Raw genomic sequence first — 16,573 nt, 5'->3', positions numbered from 1 at the left:
ATCGTTGTGAAAGAGTTTAAAGAAAAGGCTGGTGAAGAGTTTGATTTGGAGTGTAGCTCTCTACGGTGCGGAAACGTGGACACTGAGGAAAAAAGACGAGAGAAGATTGGAGGCATTTGAGATGTGGGTATGGAGAAGAATGGAGAGGGTGAAATGGACGGAGAGGAAAAGGAACGACGAAGTGCTGGATATGGTTGGCGAGGAGAGGCAGCTTTTAGATGAGATACGCAGGAGACAGAAGGTATGGATGGAGTTAGTGCTTAGTGGTGAGGGGATGCTGAAAATGGTGTTGGAGGGTAGAATGTTAGGGAAACGAGGGAGGGGAAGGAAAAGAATAGGATTTTTAGATAGATTGAAAGAGAGTAGGCCTTTCAGTGAATTAAATAAGGCAGTGCTGGAAGGAAAGGGAGGCTCCCAGATCACTTCTTGAATACTCTATGGAAACCTACCTTAATCGGTAGAATACTATAATAATAATAACTATTTATGGGGACTAAATAGTCCATAGATCATCATCAATTTTCTGTTTTTTTTCAGCTCATTTCAAACTGCTGCCAATCCTCAGGATGATTCCTCGTTGAAGGTATCGTTTCGTCCGCTTCCTTTCCGCAGTTGACTTTTGGCGGCTTTTTTAGCCCTTTCTTCCCCGTCCCTCACAAAAGCACCTCTCCTCGTCTTCCACCTCTCGTTCCCCCAAAGGGCATTATTCCCCCCCCCCCCCTCCCCCATAAACCTGCCAGCGCAATGTTAGGGGCACCCACGCTACTTCTTCCCAAGTCCCTTTTCTACCTCACCTCCTTCCCTCCCTCTCTTTCTCCTCCCTGACTCTCAACGCGACTTCAGAACCCTTTCCTCGCCGTGAAAAGTTTTTCTGCGAATTTTTTCTCACGAGTGGTAGAATCTCTCGAGTACGTTTCATTGTCTAAGGGGCTTTAAGAATTCATTTGCTGCTTGAATAGCTCGTTAAATATTGCTTGCAGTGGTCAAGTTATTTATGCATTGTTAAAATGCCAGGAAAGAGTAGAACCAAATATTTTAGGAAAAGAAAATATGCGTATCAGTGACAATGGTGTAAACGCCGTGTGAGAGGGTGACAGAATGGAAATAAATCTATTTTAATGCCTTGTAGCAACCATAGTCTTTCTCTTTCCTTCTATTCCCCGTGAAGCCATTGAATCTAAAACCAACGGCCCTCGAGGTTATTATTTTTGGAACATTTCGCGTAGGGCATGGTAATAACTCTCAGATATCTGTTACAGAAGGCTTTGTTCATTTTATTGATGAGTAAGAGGGGGAAATTTTTCAATTAAAGTTTACATGCTTTCATTTAATTTTGGAGATTTTTTGTTTCCCCGGGATTATGGAAATGAAGCTCTAACCATGCGTTTATTTGTTCTATAGCACATGTGTATATACTATAAATGCAGATTTGCAGCAGTGTTTACATGCCCTTATCGCTGCTTATGATTTTTGCGCGATTTCAAGATGAAGCGAGAGTTAAACCTTGAAGGGAAGTTGCAAAGAGTCTTTGGGGTTAACCCGGGAAGAGGGAAGAATATGATTTAAAGATATAATGAAAGCGAGCGTACCTATTTTTTTAAAGTGAGTTGGAAACTTCAACAACGAAGGATGTCGGGTCGAAATGATTCATATAAATGCTCCTTCAAAACTGCCTTAACTGGTAGGATACCTTAAATAATTAAAAGGTCAACTTTTACCGTAGCAGGGTGCCCCTTCAAATAAATTCGATGGACATGTCATCAAAGTATGTACGTCTCCCTCCCGATGAGTGATCAGCAATGTGGATTTCTGTCTCCGTTGAATTTGCCTCGCCATTCTTGGCCTTGTGCCGTAAGTTTTCCGTGTCCCAAGGTACGAACTTGACTTTCATGCGCCCGATCCCTCGACAAACCCATTTCCTATGTTAGTCCTTAGCGTCTGCAATGTCAAGCGGTCAGGGGCTTCGGATCGCGAATAAACTGTTCCTCCGAGGATCGGGGTAAGGGGTCGTTTGCCCTTAGCGCTGAAAATTTGGGAAATTAAATAGGGTCGAGGGTCAGCCGAGATAACCGCCTTTAAGTGAGGTGTTCACCGATTTATATTTTGGTGCGGCGTTAAATATTGACAAAGCCTAATCGCCAAGGTGCGGCCCTCTTGCCCCTAGGTTATGAGTTTTTTGGTGCTGAAAATGGTCCATCACATAGATCGTATATTTTCGCGTCTATACCGCTATTTTTTCACTGCTATGAATAAAGCAAATTGCCTACGATGGCATTCTATCAGAAGACATTACTAATAAATATGATTTTTGTGCTCAGGATGTACTATCTTCAGGAATCAGCTAAAATGCCAGCCCTCCTGCCAAATCAGACCCCCGGCAAACACTCTAGAGGTGGCTCGCAGGGTATTATGTAGATGTACATGTAAATGGGAAAGTATGGGAAAATTTGGGCGTTACAAGCGTGCAAGGCTCCGTTCAGGTGGAATTGTTCAATAATTTTCATACTTAATAGAAGAAAAGTTTTCGTTACATTTTTCCTATTTTCCTGGCTTCTGAATCGAACCGTATTGAGTGATAGTTTACTTATATTTCAATAATATCTTAAATCGCTCCTGGCTATTTTGCCAAGGAATATCAACCATTTGAAGGTAAATCCCTCTCAAATAGACCTAGCATCATCATATATATTGGGTGAAAACTAATTCATTTAGGTATGTACTTATTATAAGCTAGACGGTAGGGTAAAGGTAAACATGATTTCTTGGTTTGAAGTTAAATCCTTATGATTGATTACATTGTCAAAGCAATCAATGACTTTCATAATCCTTAGGTATCGGAATATAAATTAAAACATTTGCATCTTCAGGCTGAACCATATAGCTCGTTTATTGGGCGAGTTATTGTTATGGAAATTTTGAATATTCATCCACCATTCCCTTAAAGTTTTAGGGCCTCTCGTTAGTCGCAAGCCTAGTTATTCTTATTCAAAGAATTTAGTAATTAATTTCAGTAATTAAGCCAGCTATAAATTTTGTATGTATTGGCTGAACTCTAGCGAAACGTAGAATTTCTTTAGACGTGAAAAAATGGCTCCTATATTGCACAAAAAGTATTTCGACGCTGTGCGGAAGGTGTATAGACGTGAATGTTGGTCTGATGTTGTGAAAACAATTAAACGAAAGGGAAGAGTTTACCGAGAATATCTTAAGTAAATGTGTTGGAAGGCTCTCGTTAAATTGGTTTGTATTAGCTTAAGAGAAACTGAAATAGATAAATCTGGTGGGAACCGGAGCGTGAATGTGACAGCTGAGAAACTGGGTGGCAAAGAAGGGGCAGAATTGAAGAAATGGCTAAAAGGAGCTAATATATTTAGCCAAGCGGTGTAAATTGAGCTAAGTTTACCACTAAGCCAACCTTAAAAAAATGCATGATTTACGAACCCGACTTTTCTTGTTCAAGGCTGATGGAAACGATGACTCAAAATTGAAACGAGGGAAAACAATGCAAGGTAGTTAAATTTTAGTGCTATGACTTAGTACCGAGGATACTACGTCTTCTTCGTTCATTCTCATTTAGGAATTGTACTTAGGGTATTAAATGCCTTCGTTTCAATGGAACTTTTAGTTGTGATCTCTAAGATGCCTTCCATGACAGTAGTTGACCTTAATCTTTGGTTCCACGTACACGCTAGGTTTCCATTAGAGTCGGATTAATTTCTAATTGTGTCAATATCAATTGAAAACAAACGTGTGTCCCTTATCAAATTTGGCGACATGATCAGTGCATTATCAGCTGAACAGGCTCGAAGAATTCAATTTTGAGGTAAATACATTTTTAAAATTTGCGTAGTTGCAGTTGAGTTACAATACAAACATATTATTTGTATTAGACATGTACAAATGTATTTTAGTGTACAACTATAAATGTGTTTCTCTGTATGAGTAATTTATGACTTAATATGTGTAATTTTATTAATATAAGTGTTATCAACAAGCGTTTTTCATGAAGAAAACTTCTTCATATCAAACATACGGCGTGTACTTTCTGCTATCGCATCTCAAAATATAGATCACGGAGGTATTACATTTTAGTGTTGGAGGGAGGGAGAAAGGAGAGGGAATCAGGGGAGGGGGGCGCCGAATTGATCTCTGTCCCCCCCTGACAATACTTCCTAGTTCCGGTCCTGAGTTGACATGTTTTGGAACACAAAAATCGAAGTCGATCAATTTTCCTATTTGAGGACGATTATTATTATGAGTTCATTTATTTGGTGTAAAATTCAACCATCCTCAAGTTAAGTTCACGGCTGTATCGCGTTAAAGATTACGGAAGCCAAGAATCATGAGAAGGGTCCTTAGTAACCCACCCACCCATTGAAACAGGGTGTAAGGCGTTTTGTTGTCATTTCCACCCAAATGAGACAATTAACTGCTGAAGAGACGGCATCTACGAATTCCTAATTCCCGGAAAGGTCGAGAAAATCGAGAGGGTTGAAGGACAAACATTTACCCGAATTCTAGGGTGTCCGCTCCCGTTTTTATCTCCTCCCCGTCGCATTTCTTTCCACGGATCCGGAGATAAAAAGGGAATAACGGGGCGCGCTATATAGGCCACGGTCTCTCGTTCTGTTCTTTTCTGTGGAAAGGCCACGCAGTCGGTCGCATAAAAGTCTCTAACACGGCGAGCATAAATTCAATTCTTCCCGAAAATGTTTAGTAGGCCCTTCCGAATGGGTTTTTAATCTCGCTCCGGTCACCGAATACGATCATTGTTTTTACTTCACCGTCCCGTGCCGAGTTTGACTGCGTTCGTAAATTTCTTCTCTCGGAGGGAGCCAAACTAGGGGTGCAGTTTACATCACACTTGATCTTTTCAGACTCTGCGCGATGAATTCAAGTGATTTGTTTTTAAAATTGAATTTTGCTTCAAATGTTGAATTTGATTATCTAAAAGCATGTACGGAGCTTGCTCACTCTGTCTTTCTTGTAATTTATTACTTTTTTAAACAAATGCAATCGTCTTAAAAAGTTCGGGGCAAATAGAGCTGACCCTTGCCGTTATTTTTCGTCGTTTCAACTGAAAATTTCATCTCAATGTGTCAGTGGCGCGGCGGAGGTTTGGAGGAAGCGACCTACAATTAAAGTCGTCTGTACCGTAAGGCTGGTTAAGGAAGAAAAGAAGGGTGGATGGAAACCCGGTGTCGGCGTTAGCTTGGTCTTCACTAAAGCCGCCGAGGGGGCCACGGCTTCATTTACATCTACATACTACCCTAATAGATGTAGCCAACCATTAGCAATAAAAGAACGGGAATAAACACCCTCTTCTCCCTAATAATGAAATGAAGCGCAATGATTTTTTTCACACAATTACCCATTGCATAGAGCCCAACAGAAAAATTGAATTCAAGCCCTCTTTTCAAATCATGTCCCTGAGCACAATAAGTGCGGGAATTCGTAAAAAAAGAGAGGTTGGCCCAATGCATTACGCTATTTAGAAGGCACTTTATTACTAATGATCGCGTACTTAAGTTAGCTAAGAAATTAGCGACATCGTTTTAAGTTTGTTACGTATAGCAATGTTACGTTTGTTTTCTACTATTTTCTTACGGCTAGGTAATTTCAGCTGCACCAAACCAGTTGCAATAAAAGAACCATAATTAACACCCTGTTCCCCTTCTTCATGAAATAAAGTACGACGATTATCTCCCCAGAATTTCCCGTTGTTTAGATCTCAACAGAAAAATCGCATTTAAACTCTGTTTCCGCATCATGTCCCCAAGGAATGGTACGAATACGGGCACCAGTCTAGTCGCGAGAAGTCGTAAATAGAAGAGAGGTTGGCCCTGTGCGTTACGCTATTTAGAAGCCATGGCCTCGGTGGCGGGTCGTAATTTACGGTCCTTCGCATGGACGGAGTTTACGGTGCAGTGGTCGAGTCGAGGGTTGAGAAGTTTGCTCAAAAAGTTCATGGAGACACTCAGGAGGGGGGGGGGGACGTGTCTGGTGCTGGAAGAATAGAGGAAAAAAGGAGGGAAAAGTCTCCCTGTCTATTCCGACGTTAACGTTTATATTGCTCCATTCTCCCGCGAGACGTGTTGGCGAAGCGTGCGCAGAGGTACACAGCGTGACACATGTCAGGCCAGACGCGAGTCTTTGTGTCAGACTATGTATAGAAGACCGATTTGTAAGTGTGAAAACTGTGTCAATGCGAAACAGATAACTTCCAACAAAAATTCTCACGACTCCCAGGGGAATTCTCTACTGCCTGCCGTGTTCCTACAGCTGCATATTACATCTAATAAATTCAGCCGGTTCGGGCGTAACGTAGTGTAAATTCGACGTATTTTTTTTTTAAAAAAGGTAGTTGCACTTGCACACAACTATTTTAATGCGAAGTAAGCGTATCGGCTTACAGAGCTATTATCTACTACAAGACATCACAGTGCATGAGAGCATCATACTTCTCTCCCACCTCTTCCTCAAATGCATAAATGTGATGTTCCCATGTATCGTGATGTCTTGTACCGTATGATGTCTCTGTGAGCCGAAACGAGTCTAACGAATTTAAAAAAATTGGGAAAAGTGCAACTAACTTGTATTTCAAAACTATTTCAATACATAATACCGTTCGACCTAACCTCAAGTGTGTTAGACATGGGATGTTTTTTCAAGTACAAACATCATGATTAGAGATACGTGAAAATCGCACTTTCATTTTTATTTTATCGCACTTTCAATAACAGTTTATCGCATTTTGTAGCGTCCATTTTTTATTTTCATAATGAGGTAGATGACGATAAAATGTAGTGAAACACAGTTACATGAAAAAATACAGAATATTTTAAATAAATTCTTTAGAATAATAATAAATTAAGGAATAGGACATATAGAGGCGGAGGTGTAGCTTGCCCGGGCCCACTTGTAGTTCGCGGCCACGTAGAGTCCCAGCCAACTAGCAGCTGGCCAGTCGCTCACATGCGGTGTATTGTGTTGGCGGAGCATTTACACTGCGCTCGGCACAAAATGTACGAATTTTGCCGTCGAAAAGGCAAATTTGCGTAAAAATATCATAAAAGTCCAGTCATCGCATCTATGTTGCATTTATTTGCGCGCATCGCATCTATATCGCATTTATCGCATTTGCGATTTTCACGCATCTCTAATCATGATATACGCTGTGTGTCGATGGTACATCTTCCTGGTTGTCGAAAGGTGATGAATAACAGGTTCATCTGCGTGCAGGCATTGCTAGCTCCCACCATGTATGGATCGTTTCATGCAGCACAGGACCATAGCACAAATACACATATGTACTCGTACACTTTCAATCGTGTTACGGCGCAATTGATTTTCCAGTAAAAATTCTCTTCTCAAAAGTCTCGAGTGATGATAAAAGGGATCCCATCCCTTTTATCATCACTCGGCTCGTCCTTTTTTTCCGTCGCTGAAACCATCGCTGGCTCCGTCCTTCAGCCAATCAGAACGCATGCCCGATAACATCGATTGTAACACCATGCTTGGCTTTTAATTGAGCGACGACTGCATTTACGGAAAGTGGCGGAATAAGCGATTGAAAAAAAGACAGTGGGAATTACAGTGTGATTCATAAAATAATAGATCGAGCGATCATTTTTCTGGTCAGTAATAAGCTATCGCTGTAGCTATCACTCAGGGGAAGGAAAAAAAGATCGTGTGCGTTATATATAGTTACGAATAAAATGAATACCTACTATCGTCAGGACTTGCAGTCGATTAATTTCTTTTGTTTTACTCCAATTATACAGCTTATCCCTAAAGTGTCTCGTTTGCAGGAGGTACTTTCTGTACTTTTTTCGTCTCTCGACACATTTTTATGCTTGACTTATCATCTTTGAGGATTTATGACTAGTTATTGGGCTGCAATTTGAATAGTGAAGTGATAGCATATCCTCATTTCCTTCATCCAGGCCAGTCTCAAATTTATTTCTACTTATTCTCGAAAATCATGAGTTGTGCGGGTAGGTAATTGGGGAAAAACGAAAAATACACTTTCTGTATATGAAGCAAAAGGCATATTGCATGTAGAGAGAAGGCTAGACAGTAATTCCAGGAGGCACATGTTTTCATTCACACCATTCATGGTAGACTCAGCTTTTGCTCGTTCTCTTCATCCATCTTTCAGCCATTTATTTCTTGGAGCACATGAGGATCGTATTGCATGAGGGATGGTTGGATATACGATCGGGTCGCGTCCCAGAAAAATGTGGTTGACCTCGGTTAAATGGGTGCATGCTCTCTTCTTCACTTGCTTCTTCACTTGCTAACAGTTCTTAATTGCCTCCTCTTGAAAGAATCCATGATATATGTCTCCCCTATCTACATTATCTTCGCTCGTATTTCCTTCAAACCCTATTCTCAACATCTCACGTGCTAGGCAATATTCTTTATTTTCAATGCCGCTGGAAACATTTCTCTAACGATTAGTGATATTTTTGATAAAGTTATGTTGACTATGAATATCTTATCCAATCTGTTCATACCTCGGCAGGAAGGCCCAGTGGCGCAGCGAGGGGGGGTTTTGGGGGATAAACCCCCCCCCCTCCCAGAGCTCAGAGAAATTTTTAAGTTTAATCCATTTTAATTGATTGGATCAGTATTACTTATAGAATAGTGTTAGTATTAATCAAATATCCCTAAGAAAGCCGTAAAACTCGAAAATTTTGAACCATTATTCATATAAATTTTCTTAGCGGGCCTCCCGCGACTCCTGCTTATCCCGGTGGGCATGCATACCCCATACCCGTAGGTATTAGTTGCGCCTAAAACCCCCCCTAGCATAAATTCCTAGCTGCGCCCCTGGGAAGGCCGATACGTCTATTTTTTTCGTGAATAATAGGGTGGTTTCCTATTACTTTTTATTGCCTAAATCGAAAGATTATTACTCCTGGAGTACGTATTTCACGCTTTTAGATGTTTAAATGACGAATTCTATTTTTCGCGATTAAATGAAAAGTTAAAGTTTACAAGCGCGCGAAAACGCGGCGGCTAAGTATGAATGCTGGGAAAAGCCCGTGCGACACTGTGTATGATAAAAGCGGCATCGTAGATTAGCGTTCTTATTTTGCTTCAGTTCTTAATTATGACGAATATCGATTTCTTCTGCTTGGACTTTAGATCTTTAACTTCGTGAGTGTTCATTGACAAATTTTAATCATTTTTAACCATTACGATCAAATTTTCAAAGGTAAAACTTGACAATCGTTGTGGTGAATTCCTCAAACAAACTATGCCATAGTGCCATCATCCACCCTCTGTGCAACACAACAATTCTGTATGACTAATTTTTATACGGAGAATTATTCAAACTAATTGATTTTTGTATAAGTCGCCAATTCATTTTGCATCTAAACGTGGTCCTCTTGACGACCGCCTTTGGCATAATTGACTATGCGTGCGACACGGGTGATAAATATGATACTGGCAAATGGTAATGCAGCGAAAGATGAAGTTAATCTCACCTATTCTTTGGGACTTCACGCTTCGCGGTTCATGCAATGCAAATGACTTGGTTTAATATTCCTGGATGCCTTATACGCCAATATCTCAGGGGTATTCGCCCAAGATCATGATGCGCTAGAATTTTCCGTGAGAAAGAACCGACTCTTGGATTTAAGCTCGCATAAAACTGAAAAGAGATATCCTTTCACGGCATCTGCATAACTGATGGACCACTGAGAATAGTAATTCGCGTGTGAAAGGCCTTTAGTGAAACTCCTGCAATTGATGCGGATTGAAATTTTAGTCATTGGTTGATGGTTTCGTGATTTAACATGTACGTGACGATTTTTTTTTCCTGCTAAAAAGACTAATTACGGATTCTGGATCAGATGTCGTGGTAGAAGGACATAAATTTCTCGGCAACTTGTAAGACTTGCTTAATTATTCCCCACAAATAATTTTGATGAGTGCAGACCCATATTTATTTTCCAATGCCGTAATGAGGGCACTTTTCCTATTGCGCATTACTAATCAGCTAAACTCTATGCACTCAAATTGGTCCATCTTGATTAAGTAAAGATTTTATGTTATATAAATGTGGAATTGATTAAAAAAATTGCTTCAAGTTGAAACGGTGAAACAAAATCATTGTAATTAATTCTGAATTTTAAACGATGGCTGGAATAAAATTTCGTCTTACTGACTGGTTTCTCCTGAGATCTCTAATTAAAATTTTTGTCATTGACCGCAGGTGCAAGGACTTACCTTGCATTTGTTTCTTAATACGGACACGTGGGTATTTTTTGGCGCGATTCTCCTCGGCAGTTAACTTGAATTACTTCTTCTACTGGCGTGAATGAGAAAATAAACCACCGCGTTACGCTCCTGCCAAATAGCTGCGCATTAATTCCCAGCGAGTTCCCGTGATTGGAATGGCAAATAGCCCATCCTCACGGATCAAGATAAGAATTTATTTCTGCACGCTGTACGTCTCGCAGACACTCTTGTCCTCATAAACAAAGTCTCAGAGGCTTTTACCAGACGAAAGTGATTTTAAGGGACTTCCATTGTCACTTCTATGAACGGGCGCAATATTTTTCTCCTCGACCACCCTTGTCCACTTTCACTATTAAATTCGTACCAAATTTCGACTTTCCAGGTTTCCATTAGAGTTCCGGTGAAAAATTAGACACTTTAATGACCTCTTTAAAGTTTTATTCCTTTGAAAATTTATTTTAGTGTCACGCAATGGTCTTTTTCTTGCTTGAAAATCGGACAGTCATGCATACAACCCAGAAATACGATACTAGGAACCAGTAGGAAGGGAAATATTTCTAATAGTCCCAATATTCCCGCCTTTATTTACAATTCCTCTTCCAAATTTTACTAAAGGGATGCATTTTGGTCGTCAGGGTAATTTTGATCAAATTTGAATCTGGTGTATCCTGTTAATTTTTTATTAGTTAAATACGTAAAGAAGAAAACCCTTCCCTGCTTAGTACAAAATATTTTTTTCCTCTTATCGTATTCCTTACAGAAAAAAACAAGTTTGGTCCAGTGTAAAATTCGAATGAAGAAATTCAGTTTTAACTTCTTATTCAGTCCTATTGATCAAATGTGGTGTACGATCATAAAATAAAATTTTATTTCTCACGGAGACGGTTTTATTCCTGATTAAAACTACCCTTACCTATTGACACAAGCCTCGGGTTGTTCCTTCATATTTATTGCTAGTCAGTAGGTTAAAAGTTTTTGTCCTGTATCTCTACTTCTTGAGACCCAAGTATGTTGCAGCATAGAGATAAATCTCGAACCGGCATTAGTTTTCTGTATTTGTCAGTGAGACTACAGCTTAGCTTGCTGCAGACGGGTGTAGTAATGTGCGAAGTATGGACGGATTTCATGACTTCCCATCCTCCCCGCACTCAAGAAATCTTTTCGATCGTAACTTACCTTGATAAAATCGAAAATTTTGGAGGGTCGGTACTAAATTTTACAAGTATTTGTATATAATTTATGGCAAATTTACTATTCGTAATGAATTAAAATACAGATTAGGTTTTAACTTTTAACCATTTCATAATGGTAAGTTTCGACCCATTGACCGGCCACTGCACCAATCCAGCGGTGCTTCGTACTAACCCCGATGGTTTGGAAGATTTTTCAGAGGAAGAATCTATCCATGATTAGAACACAAATGGTAATTTCCACACTATTTAATTGAACACTTTACGACCGACCATGGTTTCGAAAGTTTTCCACTAAATTAAGCCTGAAACGATTTTATACGAAGAATCTATCCATAACCAACCTATTATTCATTGTGTTTAACCAACTTTTTATTTGCATAAGTTTTGAACTAATTTGCATTCATAAATAATTAATAATAAAAATTATTAGAAATTATTAATTATACCTAATCATTTCCATTTTAACTTCGGGCTTATGTAAAGTGCTATTGATACGTTTTGTAAAACTGCAGTTTTTGAGCGTTTCCAAAATTTTTAGGAAAGGACCCTGGAATCCTCCTTCGGCTGGGGCTCAGCCTTTGGACTCGAGCAAGCACTATATGTGTGTACATCGCACGTTTTGAGAGAAGAGAAAATTTCTCAGTTAAATTTTTTGCCGCGTTAACCAAGCACACGTACTAACGAAGCCTACGATAACGGCCAGCTTTCAGATGGGAGCAGTTGATGGGTGATGTCACTACATAAATCTCGGAGGAATGGAAGGAAGAGCGACCAATTCGTTGATGACAGGCGAGCATTAATGGGGACAACACTTTTATAAAGTCTCGTCACTCACGCCAATCAATCCGGAATGACCGAAGCTTGCTCTTGGTTATATCCTCAACCCTATGCTTTGAGTCATAACGAATCCCATGAAAATTTTTCGTGGCCTGGAAAGGGGTTTTTCTCTCCTTTGGAAGACGGAAGAGGATCGTAAAAATGAGTGAACTATGTAATGCTCTCAAAAAAATTACAGCATCTCTCAACGATAAGATTGAATTTTATTCTTATTATGACAGAACGCAATGGCGCCATTGACGATGTGTTGAATGGTTCAAGTAAGTATTCGTCGTAATTTTTACATCCTTGGTATGAGTGCTCATCAATTTTGGTATCTCTGGGATAGACATTATGTTTTCAGTGGAATGCTATCACAGCCTCCCTTGATAAATATTCGGAGCCGCTTGGCGAGTTTTATCTTTGCTGCGTAAGCAGCTGTCAGCACGTACAGAAAGTTAAGTCGTCCGTTAATATCAGAGGAGAAAGATAGACTAACGCTAATTTCATTTCTTTAATTTTACGAGTACAATTGCCGCATCAAGTCCAAAGCCCTAAGACTGCTACGATGATTTGGTTTCGCTCATGCGTTCAATTCTCTTTATTAACTACTCGAGTTTCTATTTTATTCGCTTTGTTACATTCCCAGATAACTTCGACTTGTGCGCTTTTGCTCGAATGTACAGATGAAGAGGTTTTAGGTGAGTCGCTCGTGCCAGAGAGAAGGAAACTGAATTTTCAAAAGATACTTTCACAAATGCAGCTGTTTTGATAATCATAAGTCCGTTTTTCTATGAAATCGTTGAGTCTTTTGAGTTTCAGACCCAAGCATAATAAAAATTTCCAGTATTTTCGGATGGAAAAACTTTTTCAATGTGGAATCCAGTTCGAGTTTTGTTAGAACTGTGTAAGTCATAACTGTTGCACGTACACAAAGTGATGTTTGCCGTTAAGATTAGAGAAAAAGATAACTTATGATAATCCCTTATTCCATTTTACGAGCGTAAACGTTAGTCACGCCAATCGATCATGAGCAAAGCTTGTTTGGTTTTATCCTTGGCCCTAATGTGGACCACAAGTAATAATAAAAAAATAAAAAAGTAAACTTAGTCCCACGACTAGAAATTAGAGGCCTGGAGAATGTTGAGTTTTCACCCTTCCCGTATTCCTCTCAATTGCAGCGCGTACTCCAGTCTTTTTTTTCATTTTCCCCTCCCTGTTTTCCCTATCGCCTAACCCCGTCACGGAGGCTGCACCCCCCCGAGAGATATTTCCCCCGCCCTCCGCGGTCTGCATCTCGCCGGGAATCTTAATACGACGCCATCCACTGTGGGAGGGAGTCATCAGGGACGCCGCGCCGCTCAGTCGGGCTCCTCTGCGCAGAGATTTGTCCCTTTCCTCCCCTCTCTTCCCTTCCGTCTTCGCGCCCATCTCTTATTTATGTTTTATTCCTCCTTAAACGATCACCCATTCCTTCATCCCAGAGCTCCCTCAACTTTCAGAGCTTTAGGAGATATGACATCAAGACGCAGAGGGCCATCACAATCTCCAATTTCGTTGCACAATCCGCCAGTGGAGTTAGACATTTCTGGTTTTCGTTAACGAAAGACATGTATTTTTCCATTGAAAGACATTTTAAAATTTTATTTTGGGGCTAAATAGACGAATGGACGGAAAACTAATCTCAGGAAATAAAGTACCCTGCCAAGAGAATAAAAGAGGATAACTATCAAAATTGCCAGCAATGGACAAGACACCCAAAGGAAATAAGTATTTGTTCATGCCTTGAAAAAACTAATAGCCCCAAAAAAAATATTGTAAAGGCCTGTTTACACGATCCTATAACACTTACTAGTAAATTTCTATTTGCATTAACGATAATTATGGACCGGAACAACATGTACGAGTGCATAAACCAAATTAGAGCAGGTTCTATTTTCTGTCCATGCATTCGCACAAGTTGGGTTGTCACATGGTACATGTTTGTGATCAATCATGCGTTCATACATTTAGGCATTAACTCATGCGGGTTAATGTACCGTGTAAACACGTCTAAAGATAATGCATTCATGATATATTTAGTTCCTTGTGGATAGTAGTACAGAGGTAGTACAGAGCAAGATACGCAAAAAGGAAGAATCTATTCATTCTTTGCATAGCTATTCCGATTCCCAATCTGGTCTTGGAGAAATATTTGATTACTCCTTTAACCCCTCAGGATTAACCCCATCCGTCCTATTCGGAAATCTTTTTTGGTGCTACGCATCCCGAGTCATTTGCGGCGAAGGAATCTGGCGTTGTCGCCTCCGACGCTGCGTCACCAGGACAGGACACAGCGGCGGCGGCTATCGCCACGGCGACTTCAGGGAAGGAGGTGTTTCAGAAACAATCTGAAGGGACGAATTCTTCGAGTTTCTCTCGCCGCCAAGACTCCGGGGTCGGAGAAAAATCATCGCTCCAAACCGTTTCAACTCTTTCCCCAGCCACATTCGATTCCTCCAGGGGGAATCCTTCTTCGTACGTATTCCGAAATCTTCTTTTTTTCTTCTGCAAAGATGCGATTCAAGAATGTGGGTTGGATTGGCACGCATAATGAGCAACTTGGGGGAATAAGATTCAAATATTATTCGAGAATGGAAAGGAGAAATTTCTGAAGTTATTGGAAGGGGAAGAAGGGAGAGGGGGGGGAAGAAAAATAGTGAAACTTCTTTTCGGGTGAGGAAGGCTCTCCGACGCGAAAGAAATAAAAGAAAAAAATGTGTTCATTCCTTTTCAATTCTCCGGAGCATCCGGATCGTTCGCGTGGTATGTGGATGTCGAAAGATTTACGATCCGCCCTTGGAGTGAATGCTTTAAAAAGGGAAGGCAGTGGAGATGGAGGGACCTCGAAGCTCAAGGGAGACCGAGGAAGACGAGTTGGAAGTAAAAGTTTTCGGAGAGATTGAGGAAGGGGCAAATTTTCGCCGAGGTTAGAAAAGGGTTAAACTCACGTGCCAATATTCACTTCGAAACACGTATTATTTCCCTCTTCAATAGCGTACTTCAATGCAACTCTTTGCTTGTGAAGCAATATTTATTCATAAACCCAAATCCCATTTGGTGCGAGGTGGCGTAGGGAAAGGAATTGACTCGTTTGCCAAGTTTAAGTAGAGAACTGTCCAAAGGGCACTGCGTTCATATACTGGGTTTGGGCACCACAGGTATAATATTTGCGGTCTGAAGGGGCGAGAGGAAATAAGCTTCCCCCTAATCTGAATTAACGCGCCATCGGCTTTTTTAATTGTGAATGTTTAGGATGAGCTCTTCTTTTACCTATCCTAATCAACCTTTGGTTTGAAGCACCTACAAAACGTATAGCTTGATTGTAAGAAATGAAAAATATCTCAGTTGCTTTAAATCCGCACTTTCTTTCTTTTTCATGCACGTGTATTCTTGCTGTACTGATTAGTCTCCAAAGCTAGAGGAGACTATAAGTGTTGGAATCTCCACAGTAAAGTTAAAATCCATTGATTAGACAAGAACGGAAACGCGATTTATCTCGATTTTGACCCATTGAATAGGGATAATTCGATTTGGGTACCGATATCACTCCCTAGTGGACTATGTTTGACTTTTATTTGAAAAGCTCCAGTTCCGAGTCGATTTGAATAACCCATAGGGAAATGTTTTCTTGCGTGGTTTCCAGAAATTAAGAACTTTGGCAGAGAAGGAGATAAAAATTTTTCTCGTTATTTTAAACGTAACTCAATATCTCCCTCAATAAATAAAATTTTTAGCCTGTCTTCAATACTATTTCCATAGTTATCGTTTCAATGAATGCTGACAGGCTGCTGCGGCGCGCCGTAGCGCCCTAATACAAGAAAGGCAATTTAGAAAGTATTTTTTGCCAACTCTCTGCGTGGCTACGCATTATTTCTGTTTCAGAATCTCCCTTCGCACACGTTTTTTCACATCTTTTTACACTCGGTAAATGTTACATTTTTCACTTTGCATCAATATTTTGTTTTTGAAAGCATACTTTTGCGTCTCTAATTAATCATTTACGTCATTTAATTTTAAGAGTAACTTGACAAGATATTTATTTATTTAATCTGCAAATATTTCATATATGGCGAGGAGTTAGATGGAATATGAGACTTTCTTGTCCCGATTTCGCCCAATAGGACTGATTATTTTCATTATTATTCGCAATCACGTAAAATTTTTACTTGCCGTCAAAACGTATATCGTAAAGATAATGAACGATAAAACGTTCGCAAATGCAAGTACTAGAACGCGTGCTATTAAACGAAGGCTCTACTGTGATTATC

At 40.1% G+C, this 16,573-nt stretch overlaps 1 protein-coding gene across 1 annotated transcript in view; it reads right to left on the bottom strand.

Moving 5' to 3' along the window:
- The window catches only part of LOC124163754 (protein APCDD1-like), a 90,681-nt gene that overhangs the window by 50,154 nt on the left and 23,954 nt on the right, over positions 1–16,573 (bottom strand). The window lies entirely within an intron of this gene.

Source organism: Ischnura elegans, chromosome 8 (assembly GCF_921293095.1).
Source record: "Ischnura elegans chromosome 8, ioIscEleg1.1, whole genome shotgun sequence".
NCBI lineage: Eukaryota > Metazoa > Arthropoda > Insecta > Odonata > Coenagrionidae > Ischnura > Ischnura elegans.
The sequence above is the reverse complement of the archived record's forward strand: the minus strand, read 5'-3'. Positions and strand labels throughout refer to the sequence as shown.